At 40.1% G+C, this 17,342-nt stretch overlaps 1 long non-coding RNA gene across 4 annotated transcripts; it reads right to left on the bottom strand.

Annotated features, from left to right (window-relative positions):
• Window positions 1-53: 53 nt before the first annotated feature.
• Window positions 54-11,983, bottom strand: LOC121895929. 4 transcript variants are annotated; one of them, XR_006095872.1, is made up of 4 exons: window positions 9,731-11,983; window positions 7,750-7,788; window positions 2,795-2,883; window positions 54-1,502 (listed from the first exon to the last, which is right to left on the bottom strand). It is a non-coding gene; the product is annotated as an uncharacterized LOC121895929 (long non-coding RNA). The 4 variants fall into 4 exon arrangements; XR_006095869.1 differs by having other exon boundaries at window positions 54-2,883; window positions 9,731-10,261; window positions 10,393-11,983; XR_006095871.1 differs by having other exon boundaries at window positions 54-2,883; window positions 9,731-10,525; window positions 11,879-11,983.
• Window positions 11,984-17,342: the final 5,359 nt, after the last annotated feature.

Here is a 17,342-nt window from a genome sequence, read left to right as displayed (position 1 = left end):
AGAGGGGGCCTAGAAAGAGATGTAGAGAGGACAAACAGAAATACACAGAAATGTCAATGGAAATAACTGACAAATTAACAATTTTATTGTCCACATTACAGATGAGTCATCTGATATACAGTATATAGGTGTCGCTATTCATGAATAAGGTGTAATACAGTAGTAATTTGTAATTATCTCACAATATTCAAATTAATATTTACTGCAAGGCCTATACATACTAAACATTTAACTTGTGGATGTGATTTACTGAAGTAAAAGCACAAGTCTTTACAGTAAAAATTTAATAGGCCATTACATTACATTATTTAGGTGAAGCAGATGTTAGGTCCCATGTAATGAAAGAAAACATAATTTAACTGAGTTAGTGATTAAAATGGAAACAGTTTACAGTTACCCTAAACATACCTGAGACTGTAGGTGCAGAGGCATAATCCCTGTAATGTGGTATTGTATGTTATACAGTGCCACCTTGTGGATTTGACACTGAAATTTTCAAATGATCCCTTCATGAAGTAAAATATCCAGTAATGGAAAGTAAATTTACTCAAGTACTGTGCTGTACTATTTTCATTTAATTTTACTTTATACATTATTCAATTTCAGAGGGAAATATTACAATTTTTGTGTGACTCCACGTATTTGACAGTAAATCTGCTAATTACTTAGACAGGATTTTACATAGAAAACATGATGCATTGTTATAGATCAAACTACCCAACATTACATGAAGTAGTTATAATTCTCTCAAACTGCTTACATATTAATGCATCAGTACTGAAAATCCAATGATATATAATAATAAAATATAAGTAAAAGTAATTTGATATTGTGGTATTGTTACTTTATTAAGCATTATATATTTTACTTAAGTAAATGATCTGAATTTTTCTTTCTCCATTGCAAACATCTTATCAGATATGACTGAGAGACACTGGATCAATGGCGAACTTGCCACTAGTAATTTCCGAAGAGGCTTATTAGTAGCCACTGTGAGAGTAATTTGTTTTTTTTGTTTTTTTTTCTTAACAAAATGTCACCATAATCAACACACAATCTGTAAAATAAAGGGCACAGCTTAGTTGCAAAATCCTCAAGGAAAGATGAGATCTGTCCTTCACTGTAACCGATTTCAAATGGTGCTAGAAACAAAAGCAGACTCTGAACACCAAAAGAAATCGGTCAACCTTGGAGAGAGGACAAAGAGCTTGAGCTGTCCAAACATCACTGTGCACTGGTGGCTTGTAGCTCGCTGAGGGTCGCTTCAGAGAGGGATACCTTCCAGGTGAAGTCTCTTAATTTCACCTTTATCACTGAACACCTCTTGTGACACATCACAGCTGCCTGTTGCTGGTAAGTGAAACACACTTCCCACCCTAAGAACACTGATTTCAAATGGTGCTAGATAGATGACAATACTCTAAGCCACCATCTGAAACCAGCTTCCAAGGGGGGCACTTCTGACAAAGGGCATTGTTCTGTGGCGTAAAACGCTTTTGAATCTAGAAAACAGTGGAAAATATAATTAGCAGAAAATAGTGGAAAACAATTAGTAGCAGTTGACACTTTGACACGAGAAATAAGCAATTCTCCTTTATAATGGATGTAGTAGAAACATGAGCCCCTCTGGGGATTTCAAAAACTTTTTAGAAAGACTAACTGAAACAAAAAGAAATTTGAGAGTACAAAAGAGTGACTCAGATGCAGCAGGAGATACACATGCAGCGTGATATCCGCATGCATGTGTAATTAACAAAGAGCCTAGAACAATACTGTAGATGTGATACGTACTGATATGGCAGTTGCCTTAGAGACAGTCCGGGATTTGAAGTCTCTAACACATACTAAATGTTTTTATTGGACTATTCTCATTATTGGAATTAATATTTTCAAGACGGCAAAATGTGTTATGGAAGTAGGGGGCAGAAATTGAACTTAGGATCCCTTGGCATGAAAAAGTTTGTACTCTAGGCACACAGCGTGTTCTCATCCACATTTTGACAAGAATTACAAGTGTTTGTCGACATCGAACTAATTATGTATTTTGTTTATTGTTAGACATCTATTTCTCATCAGGTACTTCACTCTTACCACTCATCACCTGAAACTGTAAACCCTCATCAAGATAGGAGACGCCCTAAGAAAAATCCGGTAAGGGAAAGACATAGACACAGCAATATGGCATTTAATCAAACAACACTAAGTCTTTCAGTTGGAAGAGTTAACTCTGCGAATGAAGAGGTAACATCTATTAGAGGCATTGTCATGTTAAGTTTCAGTCGATCTAGAGGCCTTACCATTTGCAAATAGAACAATTAAGTTCTTTAACAATCCCTCATTAGTCTCCTTTACGCTGATGCGTATCTTTAAATAAGTAATGGGCACAGTGAGCTGTAACTTGTGTTGTCTGTCTCTAACTTGTTTTTGACTGGATCAAGATGATGTTACAGGGAAGCCTGACAGATCTTGGAGACTGTAAGAGACCCCATATATAATGCACTCTGGGATGGTATAGGCTCTCAGGCTCCTGACCAGAAAGAAGTTTAATTCACCGCTGTGGTACAGGCCAGAAAGCAGAGAGGAGGAAAGCAAATGAAGGGAAAGTAAGAGAGAGATGAAATGGAAAACCACTGAGAAAGCACCAGAACACCTCTCTCTCTTTCTCAATCTATTTCTCTCTAACACACCCACGCGACTGATCCGATACTTGATCCAAGCTTCGCGGATGTGCGAAGGGCCAAACAAGAACAGACACACAAAACACCGCTGTATATCTTACTACATACAGGCTCACCTGCAGCTCTGTGCAGACAGACACTAGTCCTGCCGCTGCCTCGACAATTCCTCTCCTCTCTGTTGCTTGGTAGAATAGCTCTCCAGCCACTACAAGGGAAAAGCAAGGAAGTGGTAGTCAATCGCTGGCAATGAGAGCCATGACGCACACACGCAGCTACAATACACTGAGAGGGTGGGGCAGGGACAGGTAGTGGCCAGTTCACTGACTTGTTGCCAAGTGCTTCAACAAAGTACAAAACTACCCAACCGTTTCTAATGTGCGTTTTATCTTCCTGCTGTTTTTACTTTTCACATGCAGGTGAAAAGACTGACAGTTAATTGTCCCTGTCCCTCCAGAACACACACCCACACACAGTCTGCCTTAATTTCTTTATGTTTACAATGACAACTCCCACAAATATTTCTTGTCTTGAAATGGATTAAAGCCAAATCAAGGAAACCAAGCTCTGGCTTCAAAACATCAGATGTGATTTACACATTGCCACAGATTTGCCAGAGTGACGGCTCTGATCAGAGGGTCTGTATGTCCGTAGGTGTCTGGTTCCTTCGCCTGGCTGGCTCAACCCAACCCTGTCAGTTTTCTGTTTCGGGTTGTTTGTTGCTTGTGTGCCACTAGACCTGTTGTGTAATGCTTATAAAAGATTTAAAGGGACAGGAAGCCTTCAGAGAGTGGTCAGCGACAGAATCAGGGTGGAACGCCCTGGGGAAACCCATAAGGGTGAATATCTGCATGGCAGCCCCTATTTACAGAGAAATAGGAATAAAATACCAACAGTAAATATCTGAATGGTTTAACGGCAGTGAATGAAACATGCATGATAAGCAGTTTTTTTTAGCTATAGTTGTACTTTTGAACATATCTACAAAATAGTTAAAATACAGCTTATTGTTAAAAAAAAAAAAATAGACGTATCATGAATCAACTGTCTGGAGGGAAGTTGGAATAGTGTACTGTCTCTGACTGTGTGTGTCACGATTAGGCCTTGTGTTGATGTGTAGCCTACACCTACACAGACTGATAGACTAACTAACTGTAGTGTTAAACCCCATAGTTGTGAGGTGACAGGAAGAGCAGCAGCTTCGGCACTGAATCTGCCGGTCATCTTCTTCCTTACAGTCATCTTTACGAGTGGAAAAATAAATAGGCAGCAATAGTATACAGTATGTTATACCATCAGCACATTTAGGAGAGAGAGAGAGGGAGAGAGAGAGAGAGAGAGAGAGAGAGAGAGAGAGAGAGACGCTGACTGTAGAAGCAGGAGCTGCAATGCAGACCACGGGCAGCCACACACGCTCTTGCATCATTTCAGTAATGTGGCATCTTTCGGACTTTGGACTTCCAGCGAGGAGAATGAAAAGACAACATGTGTACAGGGATTTAAATCATTCATGTGGCTGCCACCCTCGACACGTACACACAGGTACCAGATAGTGGCAAGCAGGCATGTTGTAGAAGATACTGAGCATCTGTATTTTACTGACAGTCCACAGTGAACAGGAAGGCCTTGGTGAGACTTTATTTTATGGTTCCTATAGTCTCCTACAATTTCCTAAATAGGAACTGATATGTAACTGTAAATTCATAGGAAGGTTCCTGGAAAGGACTATATAATTTGATAGAAATTATAAGGAAGATGGAGACAGCGTTCAACTGGTACACTGCCAATGAATTAAGTCTGATTAATTGTTTGTCTAACCTAGAGAGCCGTTTGGTCAAAACACAGCTGAAGGAAGTGAAATTTGTCTACATGCAAGTATATAATTCTACAAACATAGAGAATACATTTTCCAACAAATAAACAAATATTTACTTTATTAAGATTTTAGTATTTTTTTTCAAGGAATGTCCTGTGTAAATCAACACCTGCTTATAAACTTAGACAGCTAAGTAAACTGAAATAACTTCTGAGACCATTGTCTCTATTTCCCCTGTCGTTTGTACCACATTTCATTTCAGGAAACTTCCAAGGAAATTTTTAGGAAATTACAGTGCCTGTAAAACAAAGCGTTATCAAGGCCCGAGGTTTGCCCACTGCATTGTAGAAATCAGGGATGCACAGAAGTCTCAGCATCGGGTAGACAATGAATGTACGATAACCACTTTGCACATGCTATTGTCCGCTTACAAATAGAAATACAAGCAGTGAAGTGCCCTATAAACACTGCTGAAAACGATTTATCACTTTCCACTTCTCTAAACCCCCACAGGAAACGCGTTTGACCATTTTTACAAAAATCCCCACTTACTATACTTACAACTAACAATATATTAACAGGTCAACCCATATTAACACCCAGAGAGAAGTGTTTCTGCAACTGCAAAAACCTTTGTATAAGAGAACAGCGCTTCTTAACCAATCAGATGTTGAACTCCAGCTGCTTTCTTGTACTAAGCCAATAAAGCACTGCTGTGCAGCTTGTGGAGCCAGGGGGAGCTCCTCCCATCCAATGAGAATCTAGCTTTGGCACGATGGCCTGTGATGCAGCAGCTTTAGGAAGTTCAGTGCATGTGAACTGGAGAGAAGCCAAAGCAGAGTCACCAAGAGAGCAAGGTAAACAACTTCTCTCTCTTCCTCCCTCTCTCTTTATCTATGACAGTTTCCCTCTCCTCCTTTTCTTTCTTTCTCTCTCTCTGATCCTGAGCCATGACATTTAGCCCCTTCCGTTGCTGCTTTTCTCTAGGAGAGAGACAGATAGATAGACAGACAGAGAGAGAGAGGATAGAGATACAAGCTGTGTACTGGTTGAAGTGAAGTCCAACCCAGAAATGACTGCGTCATCGTCTCTGTCTCTCCTAACTACGCAGAAACAAATGTGTCTTGGGAAGGGTTTTGCCAAATCCCAGTGGCCCTGGAGGGTGAAAACAAATCACAGGACAGAATTGCCACTAGCCACAGACGCCGAGCTGATCTGTTGTCTGATATCAACATACAGCTGGATACCAAACAGTTTCTGCCTTTCCTTCAATTCCATCAAGAGTTAACCACAACAAGTAGGCCAGCGGTCAACAGCACAGATACAGTACATGTGTATACATATGTAACGATATAAAGATGTCACCCTTAGCTAAATTCAACAACCAACTCATCTTGTCATTTCTGAAGGCTGCTGTGATGTCCACCTGGCTGCATCTGTACACACTCCCATATCGTGGTGTATTAAACATATAATAGTGTTTCATAATAAGTCAGACGGCACCATGCATGATTGTATTCACCTATTTGCACCAGTGTAATCATCCGTATTCCTTGAGATGATGGTGGCAAAAAAGCGGTGTTCGAATACCTTGATAATTCTCAACAAAACATTCCTGACTGAGCTTCGCTGTGATATTAAGAACCTTCCAGAATATTCTTTTGTTAACCCCTTTGTCGCACCTCTGCCCACCCAACAAACACACCTTACCATGCTATCAAAACAAGACCTAGAGAAACTGTGTCACATCCTCAGCATCCATGTTGAAACTCCCTATACCAGCTCATAGGAACTACACAGCACACACAGACACACACACATGCAGGCACATATAGTAGCGACAGGCAGTGCAGATGAAAACTACCAAGGAGGAAGAAGAAGAGGAAGAGAAAGCCGAGGTTGTCCGAAACCATTGTGTCCACTCCAGGTGGAAAACTCGATGACTGGGCTTCTGTTATCTCAGCTTCTGTTTCTCCCGACATGAAAAAGTGACGTAGCAACTAATCCAAAATCTCTCCTCTCTCACTCTCTGACTTGCTCTCCCTCCCTCCCTGTATCTCTCTCCCTCTCTCTCTCCCTTTCTGCTTGCCTCTCAAACACACGCACTCTTTATTTTCATCTTGTTGCAACAGCACAACTGCTATTAGACTGCTACTTCGAACTAACACATATACACAGAAACAGATCAGACCCCACACAGATGCATATGTACGTGCACATGCACGCACACACACGCACAGACGTGCACATGCGCGCATGATCACGCTATTCCTCTTCCTGAGTGTGACGCAGCACTTAATTCTCTGTGCTTTTATATCACTGTTGTGGCTACACACGCAGCTTCTTGATCAAGCTGAGCCAGAAACACACTTTCTAGCTGCCACACAAGGCAAGTGAGCATGAGCAGATTGCAGTTAAAGGGACCCTACCACCATGGTTCCCTGTCCCCCACTCTGTGACGTTGTTGTGTCCCCATTTCCCCCATGTCCCCTTATAATTGGGTCTCTCTCCCTCTCTGCTGCCCTCCTCTCTGGCAGTCTCCTCTCTGCTCTCGGTTAGAGACACACTCTGGCTCCTGTGTCTGTGAGGCTGAGCTGACTGAGCCTCCTCGATCACCTGACAGCCCACTGGTTTTAAAGGCACATCACCAGCTTGTATATCAGTTGCATAAGCACTCAGATGGTCTTTTTTTAGATAAGCAGAATCCCACATTAGACAGTATTTAATGTCTAATATGGGATTCTGCTTCTCTATGAATTTGCACAAACGGGAATGTTTACAGTACATGGTGCTCTGGTTTACATCATGATGCTATTTGTTTGTGATTCCGTTATGTTGATTAACAGAGTGATTTCTGGTAGAGAATTTATGCTGTTTCTCATTCAGTGTTAACACTTTTTACATCCAGAGTAACAACTTCACGCTGACACTTTACCATGAAAAGGCCTACAATATGTACTTCCCCTTTCAATTTGACTTGTTTCCTACCGCAGCTCTGCCCTAAAGGAAATGCACAGCACTTTTTCATCCTCTGTTTCTACTCAAGAGAATCTTGTAAAACGACTAGGAGATTAAAAGAAAATAACTGTAAATTAATATATAATAGTATATTATTTATGCAAATGTATGCCGTTAAAGTTAAATCAGGAATGTACAGTACCGTGTTCCTGCCTTATCAATAGTCTGTTTTGGTTCAGTCAAACAAAGCACAGTGTAAAGAATTTGGGTCTTTGCAGTTTTATCTGATTGTTCACATACCTCAATCAGATGATTCCTCATTTCTAAATGTTCACGAAGCTGTGGGGATAAAAGGAGAAAAACACTTTTTAGAGTGCAACACCACAAAACAATGTCCTAAAAATCAAAAAACGGCTTTTTAAAAATCATCGAAATGATTAAATTTGCCCTAGAACACGGGTAGGAGTCGAAAACGGGAATGCTCCATCAGCTTTATGAATGCCATTGTAGCCATCCCTCTCCACTCCAGGATAATGCTGCTAATTCAAGCACCGTGTCACAGAAAGTAGCAAGGAAAAGGACAGTCCAGCTGGTTATCTGGGCTGTGGCATGACATATGAACAAGAAGGGGATCCGACTCTAATAGGATTATATTATATGTTGAAATCAAGAGATGATGAACACCCATGAATTACGAATGATTTCCCACTGTTAACATTCAGAGTTAGTTAAATTAGACAATTTGTGTTGGTGTAGCTACCACTACAATAATGCAAACAGTGTCCAGCAGGGCAATAAGAGGAACAAGCTTGGTTCTGTCTCTTTTATGAGCTCGTCTGTTCTCAACAAGGCTGTGCCTATTAGGTCTGTCTGCATTTCTGAAGCATAAAGTCCCCTTTATATGCTAAGCTGAAATGAAATCTTTGTCTCAGTTAACAAAGGGTAAACAAAGTTTCTTTCTGTGTCAGCTTACCACCACACCCATTTATTATAGAGATATATGACAATATGCGCATTCAACAAGTGCCTTCATAAATTTGTCATCATTTTTAAAAACCTAGAGGAATACTTCCACAGGGGACAATTTTTATTTCTAACATCATAACCACTAGCTGGAGGTGAAGTGATGAACTGCATTCAACTACGTTTTGAGAATATTGCTACAATGTCTCACTGGCTGCCTAAACCTAGTTTTACTTCAGATATTTCAAAGGCTTCATTGAGCCATTAAAGCACAAACAATCCCTCTATTTTGATGCCTTATATTTTCCGTTATCCTCCAATTACAAATATAGATTTTCATCCGGCATTTTATGTGGTTGTAAACTTTCTTCCCAAAAGCACTTGTAGCTCGTGATGTCTTAATTCCCCACTGGAACCAAAAGGATATGGAGCTCACAGCTTCACCTTGCAGGACTGAGAAAGGAGAGCATTTGTAGAAGAATCAGCTTTCACCCTTCAGCTTTATGGGAAATGTAAGGGATCTGAGGGATCAAAGCATGTTTGCTCGGAGGAGACTGTTAGATGCTGAGGGTATTGATCTGAGGATCGAGGTCTATCTGCTCCTTTAAGATACAGACATCCTCAACGTGCATCCTACGCAACTATAACAACACTAAGAAATTTGCATGCGAGTTGACCACTTGACTGTTTAGTGCTACTTTTCCTGCTAATGAGGATATGGAAAAAAAAGAATGGCTATAAGATAATCATTCAAATTAAGATATTAAACAACTGATGCCTTCAATGTGTCCCTGCCAGTTCTACTATAACCAAACCCAGTTATTACAGATAGTCAAGCACGGTCGATTACTTGGTAATTCCTGCTTGTCCCAACATACGTGCCTGTAGCCTCTAACGAGAATAGGAATTTTACTGCGACAGTGATATGTGTTTGTGTTGACAGAGACACGCTGCAGCTTTAAAGATACATCCAAGTGCCAGTCTTTCCTGTCTGCTATTTATGCTCCTCATCCAGTGGGCAGTGTGTTAATTTTAGCCATGTCATCTATCAGCCATGCCTGTTCCACTTCCTAAACCTTAATCTCTCCCCTTGGAAAGGTGCCCAGTCAGCTCCATTGATATTTTTTTTTGGCTGTATTGGGAACAATGGGCATAGATCCTAAATGCATCCACATAAATTTCAATTGTACATATTCCTTGATGTAACTGCGCACATCGATCTGTATTTATTAGTAGTACCTCGGAGTAAACAAAAGAAGTTTGAACTATTTACAATGTTTTATTCAAAGTAAACAGCGTCATCTTTTTCTGTTATTACCTGGTTTGCAGTCGGAAGAATGCAAACTCGGCTCTCATCAGGCGTCGTCCGCTTGTGTTACAGCGTTGTGTGCTGTATGATGAAAAACAAGTCGTGGAGAGCTTTAACCTCAGCAGGTCCTGAGAAAAACCCAGGCATTATTTCATGGCATGTTAAACATACTACATAATGCATTCAAACGTTTCCCGTCAGCTCAGCAGTTTCTGGCATCACAGTGTTGGACAAGTCGGAGAAAAATAACCTTTGTACAGATATAATGAGCTCGGAGTTAATGCGACACTTTTGATGCACTTTTGGTGCAATTTTAAACTTAAAATGTCAGTCGTAAGTACTGTATGTATATGACTGCTGACCCTTTGGCCACACCCTACACGTAAATACTGTAAATATGCAACTGATAATCAGAAAGGCAGATGGCTAAAACTTTTTGACAATGCCTGATATAAAAAGTGTGCTGCTGCTCCGTCGTGCCACTTGTCTTACTGAATCTGCTTACCTTTCAGGGAGTTGAAAGCAATACCTGTTTTCTGCCTGTGAAAAGAGGAATAACAATATTCATCAGGAGGGCAAGCAATTAAAATTTCAAAGGTTAATTCTGTTATTTTGTTGGATTATCCAAAAATATTCATTTCATTAAGGCCTATTCTATCACAACATCGAACCTTTTCTCTTTCTGTGCCTCTGAAGCAGTCAGCAAATCAATTGGTCAACTGACTGCAGTCAGTCTTGGGTTTTGACGTCACAAGATGTCATGACTTGTTTTCCAAAGCGCAACCGATAGGTGTGCCAGTCCTTCTGTCAATAGTTATTAGGCATAAAATGCATAAAAACATACATTTATTGGCCCTCGTTTAGATGTGAAAACTGCACTGTTATATCAGTATTTCCCAATAAAAACAGACTCATTTCAAAACCACTCTGTAGGATAACTTCAAGCTCAGTACAAGATCTAAGCCTGCAGAAATACGCCATCCTGTGTTAAATAAGAGTATTGCTATTGGGGGGTTTGTTTACATCAGGAATAAAAAGTGCGTATGACATAGAAACCTCTGGATGGATGGAGCTGAGTCAAGGCCCTGGCACAGCAGGCACATGCAATATATAGATTTACAAACAACCACATTGGGAAAAAAAAAAGAAAGAAACAATAGTACGTTTTAAGAAATAAACTAATTTAAGGTCGTCTCTGCACATGAGCAATGAGAAAAACAATCTTACATAATTTTAACTATACACACTCAAAGTCTCTTGAATGAAGAGGTAACTACTTTCACATGTCTTAACACATGTTACAGTTTATATACAGTTTGTTCAGCTGGAAACGCTAATATACGCACATCATGACACGCTCTGACAGGTGCAATAGGAACAAAATTCAAGTGACTGGCCCGCAATATACATTTCCTGAAAAAAGTAGCAGCAATATATAGATTCTCTTACGAATTTGACAATAACTAGCTCAAAGTATTTTCTCCTACTTTTAAACTTCCTGCTATGAATTGGAAACTACTGGATATCAAAAGCTGAAAAAAATGACATTCATATCTGCGCCGCTGCTAACAAACAAAAAAGGGATATAGACATAAACAGCAGCAAAATCTACCTCATCAATTAAATCATTACGCAGTGCCGCATGGATGCTCAGACCACTTCACTCCTGAGGTAAACTGAAGTGCGCAACATCCTCCTGCAGCAAGCATCCAGCTCACCTCTCCATCCCATCCTGCTCCTCAGCGGCTCCGAAGAAAAATGAGCCTCAAATCCGCACAGACATGTTTTATAAGGAAACAGCTGAGAGCGAATGCTTTGCTTATTTCCGGGTAACGTTGGAAACAACGCTGGAAACTGCGCACCTACATCGCAATAGTCTAATCGCGGTCACGCATGCCTTTAAATAAGAAGAAGCCTTTGAACAATTGTAAAACTAATTATATATTTAACAAACAAAGCGTGGCAATTGTGACATTATAGGAAAGATTATACCGACTTAAAAGCAAATGAAGTAGGATAACGTTACTACAACGGCTTACCGCCCACCACAGACGCACTGTAACCTAAATCCAGACAGGATACAGATTTAGGTTATAAATTCATTGGAGTAGCCTGGATGTCAATAAACAGTTTCTCTTGTGAGACGAGATGACTTACCAACCACGCCTCTTTCGCAACACGTTGCGAAATTACCTCATTACCACTCAGCCACCGCTTCCATAATCTCCCATCCACCTCCTCGTTATTATTAAATCCAGAGTGGTCCCCAACCCTGATGAAAAACATCATCCATCGACATTTTCACAGCAACATAATCAAGCCGCGCCCACCGCACACACCCCCGTTTTCTCATTGGACGTCGCTGAAAACGCATCGACAGGATCACGTGCTTCTGACGCATGTTTACAAACAGGCGCAAAACGGGAGTGGTACAGCCAAGGAGAGAGTCGTCACTCTGACGAACCTCCGGTTTCACTCTAGCTTCGTTTGTACACCTCTCCTGACCTCTTTTAAGGAGCCAACGAGGGTGCAGTGGTATGAATACATCAGGAAACTCGTTTCAGTCCACAGTAGCCTTTAATTTATAAAGGGACAAGGGTTTTTATTGACGAATTTGCATAATATGGGATGCAATCTAGTGAACGTGTGACCTTTATAATTGTAATTACACGATCATAAGCTCACTGCCCTGCTCCTCTATTTTCACCTTTCAGTCGACTGGAGGATCAACTGAAAGACTGCAGCAGTTGCAGTGGTTTAAATCTGTCCCCATTAACGGTTAAGTGAATTCTGGGAGAGTACCATGTTGATGGGGAAACTCGTAGTAGCAGTTGGACTTTCCAAAAAAAACCTTCCCCTTTGTGTTTTCCTCCAAAACACCTGCCTACACACCTGATGTAGCACTTTTAGATAGAGCATTGAATGTATTGTAGATGTATATGTAAGCTATATATATTCCCAGGAAATTCCGTGGTGCATGTAAATCTTCTCTGCTTGTTTATCATGTTAATGGAAGTTAGAATTAATTGATTCGTTCTTGTTTAAATATGTTTGTCCTGGCAAGGGAAGTTCATATTACTCTTGAAAGGATTGTGTGATAAGGTTGTTTTACTGACTGGAGATCTGGGAACTAGTTGATGCCTGCATGGTTGATGATCTTAGAAAGTTTTAATTTGTTCTTTAAGGATAGGTTCACAATTTTTCAAGTCAGTCTTAAAACAACAGTCAGGCACCTATATGAACATTGAAGGAGGTTTTCCTTGCTGTAATCATTCCTCCTGTTCATACTGGCGATTAAAAGTAAATACGCTTTCAATGTGAGTGATGGGGGCCAAAATCCACAGTGTGTCCACTCAGTCATTTTATGCAAAAATTAGTTTAAAAGTTTTTTTCTGAAGCTTATATGAGACTCTGAGTTATCATATCAAGTGGATTTTCCGCCATATAAAATTCACTCTTTGTGTTTCCTCGGACAGTGTTTCTGAATGATTTTGGCAAGAAAAACCTTTTTTTCAGTGTTCATTTGGGGACCTGACTATTGTTTTAAGACTGTGAATCTGTCCTTTAATAGAGATAAATTTGACACCAGGATGTGATGTTGACAGGACTCAGACGGCAACACACCTTTGTGTTGAAGAGTTAATCTCCAAAGAGCTGTCATCAGTGATGTTGATAGTGTCCATATAGTTGTGGTAGGCCAACAGGAAATGCTTATCATTCTAGTGGGCCACCAAGGCCACAGCACCTGCGTATTTATACGTAATAGTGTTAGTTTAACAGTGTTACATGTTGGTTGATGGAAAAAAAAACTGGGGATGTAACAGAGCCTTGTGGGATCTCTATTTTTAAAACTATTGTCGGATTTAGAACCATTAACCACTATGTGTTGTGGCCTATCCTGCAGGAAGTTCTTACCAGTATAGTGTTGACCTTTAACCTAGAGAGGTCATTAAGAAAGGTATGTTGATATATTGACTTATTATATTATTGTTATTGTTACTAACAACATTACCAATGGCTATATTAAATGTCCCAGTAAGCCATGACAGTGTGACAGTAAACAAACACGCACAATACCAGCAACCTGAAAACAAAGCAGCTAATTGGAATTCAACCATCATTTATTTCTTTAAATTTACATCTGTGCTTTTCCTCCTGTGAGAGTAATGAGACATATTCTATTTTGAAATACTTTTCCAGCGTAGGATAAGCAGCGATGATTATCGCTTCAACACATTTATCAAGCAGCTTTATTATTACTGGACACAATGTGCATGAGAAAAAAAACATTCTGTGGAATAGATTCAACATCCCACATAGCTGATGTTAAAACTTTGGTTGGGCCATGTTTATCACATTTCTAACATTATACAAATTATTTGCCTTCACTTTGTTTATTATTTGTTTCTTTTCACTGTGACTTACATGTTTCCAGCTTACCCCCAGTTTGCCCCTAACACCACAGCAGGGGGCATCCTAACACAACAATATCACATTGAAATCTCAGTTTCCTCTATCTGCTTCACTCTATCTGATATCTAGTTTGGATTATGTAAGTATGGGTTGATGTAAATCACTTGTAGAATGTTGTTTATATGCTTATTTCAAAGTGTGTACATTTTAAATTAACTTTTAAATGAACATTTAAGTTTTAAGTTTCAGTTAAAAAGAATGTTTAAGCCACTATCACACCTCTTTATTCGCCTGATAAATTAGGCTTATAAAACGCACTGAAGTCAGTTTTAGTAAATAATTATTGGTGCGAGATCAATTGCGTGGACTTATAGTGTAGTTTACTACAGGGTGTGATGTATTTTTTTTCTGTGGACAGTTGCATCACTGGAAAAAAGAGCCAATGCCTTCCAGATTGTTTCCTTCAGCAGATGTTGGGAATAGACAACGACAGCATGGAGCAATGTGCAGGAAACAGACGGGAAATCAATTTAAGTGTCTGTTGTTATTTGTTGTTTAGGTGTCTATGGTGACAAAATATTACATTTAAGATTTTCATAGTTGGTTCATTAGTATATTCATTATTTCTGTGATGCAGTGCAGTCCCCTCATTTTTAACAATGATTGTAGCAATCATATAAATTCCAGGAAGAAACAACAAAGTGAATGAATCATCAGAAAATCCCACAGTAATACCACAGGAGATTTAAAAATTGGCCGCATAAAATATAACCTCATACCACACCACACATGAACCCGTACTTAATTAACACTAAACAAACAGGGTTGTGACTTTTTTTTTAATCAGGACTGAAAGTGTAAAATGTCAATGCACATAACAATTAAAAACTAACTGGCCTTTGACATGGTTGTCTGATGGGACGCTAACTTGTAGGATGTGTCTGGTCACTCCCTTATGTGTGCACATTAGTCAGTGGGGCCCCATATTTGTCTTACAGTGGACCCCTCCCTTAATGTGGATCCCAGCTTTGAAACTGCATAGCACATTTCCCATCATGCATGTTTTTTTTTTTCGTCAAACTATGTGGAAGTATATTTCTCTCTCTCTCTCTCTCAGTCGTCATGCACTTGGGGTTTTGAGAGAATGTCTATGTCAATGTGGGTGGATGCATACTGTTGTGTGCATTTGAGGGTGTTGCATGAGAGAGGGAAAAAAAAGCCCTTTCACCGCTGCCAATGTGTCAAAAACATATTTCATATCATCAAGTTCAAGTAGAGTACATTTCTGAGACTCCCTCTTCAAACTCTCCTCTTTGGTCTTTGAAACACATAAAACACTGCGTATGGAGTTGTGTTAATTGATTCCAAGTTAGGGTTAATTATGCCTTATTTACGGTCAGCATGTGATCTGTTTTGATCACAGCTCTAGGAAGCTTGTGTACTTATTCAGATATTTTTCCCCTGTCCAACCCTACTGCTTTGATACATTGTGTGATTGTGCCTGTGTTAAATCAGGCCGGGTCATTTCTTTTGTTGTTGAGATTACTCGGTGAGATTAAATTGTCCGGTGCAATTTGGAAAGCTGTTTTGTTTACTCTCCTCCACAGTAACAGTGTATTCACAGTACAGGGTTTGTGTAGTAAACTTCCTCTCCCAAGTTTAGACTTGAGCATGCAGCTTTCCAGTTGCTCGTTGAGATATTATTTATCTTATCTTATAAATGATCTTATTTCCTGAATTTTCATCCAATTTGATTTTGTTTACTTTTTACACATATTTATCAAAATCTATCATCAATATTTTTATATGGCATGGATGAGGGTTGCTCATAGTGACCCTTAAAGAATTATTACCAGACTCTGCAGTTTCCCTCAGCTTGAGGGAGCTTCACAGCATCTTTCAGCTCTTTGTTTTGGTTTTATGGCCCACAACTTTACTGTTTCGTTCACTTTCGCTGCTCTCGTCAACATCGGTTCCAGCAGGCAGCTATTTTCAGAAAAAAAAAAAAAAAAAGCTCTAAAAACCCCCCCACTGCACACCACCTACCCAGCACCAAATGATAGACAAAGTTATCAACTAGCTGGTGAAAATAGTGGAGCATTTAGCAGCTATGAAGAGCCAAGTATTTCACTCAGGGATGGCAGGAGACCAAAAACAGAGCCAATAGGAGAGTTATTCTGTTATTGCCTAAGCTTCAGAGAATTCATGTTGTCTTATTCACAGTTTCGGTTTTGGTCAGAATGAACACCATACACGATGGTTCATACTGCATTGTGTTTATGTGCAGTACAGTGGCTCGGTTGTTAGAATGTCCTGACTTTGAACCCCGGCTGTCCCAGGTCCTTTCTCTGTGGGGTTTGCATGTTCTCCCTGTTTGCATGGGTTTCCTGTTCTTGCAGAAAATAGAAGAAGTACTTTATTGATCCCCGAAGGGAAATTGATCCTCTGCATTTGACCCATCATATACACACACGCTATAGGAGTAGTGAGCAGCCACAGTGCAGCGCCCGGGGACTTTCTCCAGTTCTTTTGCCAGTGCCTTGGTTCAGGGGCACTGACAGGAGTATTAACCCGTCTTTAACCCTTCTTTGATGGTGGGAGGTAAGGGGTTTGCGGGAAAAGATTCATGTGTTGCCTGTCTATCTGTGTTGCAGTTTTCCACTTAATACTGTGACCTAATGTTTCAAATAATTTATCATGCAGGATCAGCAGACTTTGCTAATACCTTTCTGGCGTTTTTGTAACCTTTTCATGAACCGGAAAGTTTTTCATCTTTTAATTTTTCATCACTGGCTCATCACACCGACCACACCTCCTGACCTCAGGGTCCCGTCTCTTAAGTGCTGTCCTTTAACTCCCACCCTTCCATTCCCGCCCAACATTATCTTACCATCAGTGAGTAGAAGGGGTGTGCTTTGGCATGGAAAGGGAAAACATGACGTATTTGGCAGCTGTAACTACGCTGAGGGGGGAGCCACCCCACAATAAAAACAACCAGCTGAGTTTTGTTCATAATCCCAGATTCCACTGCACATACACTACTCTTGGCTGGATGGAGGAGTAGAGGGGTGGAGCGACTAAGAGCTGGATCGGATGAAGGATGGGAGGGGAGTAGGCTAGAGCTGTGGGACTTGTATGACATTGAAGAAAAACTGTAGAAGAGAAGATTTATTTAAAGGGTTGGTTCATCCATTTTTCAAATAAAATG

The sequence above is a fragment of the Thunnus maccoyii genome, chromosome 4 (genome assembly GCF_910596095.1).
Source record: "Thunnus maccoyii chromosome 4, fThuMac1.1, whole genome shotgun sequence".
NCBI classification, from domain to species: domain Eukaryota; kingdom Metazoa; phylum Chordata; class Actinopteri; order Scombriformes; family Scombridae; genus Thunnus; species Thunnus maccoyii.
The sequence above is the reverse complement of the archived record's forward strand: the minus strand, read 5'-3'. Positions and strand labels throughout refer to the sequence as shown.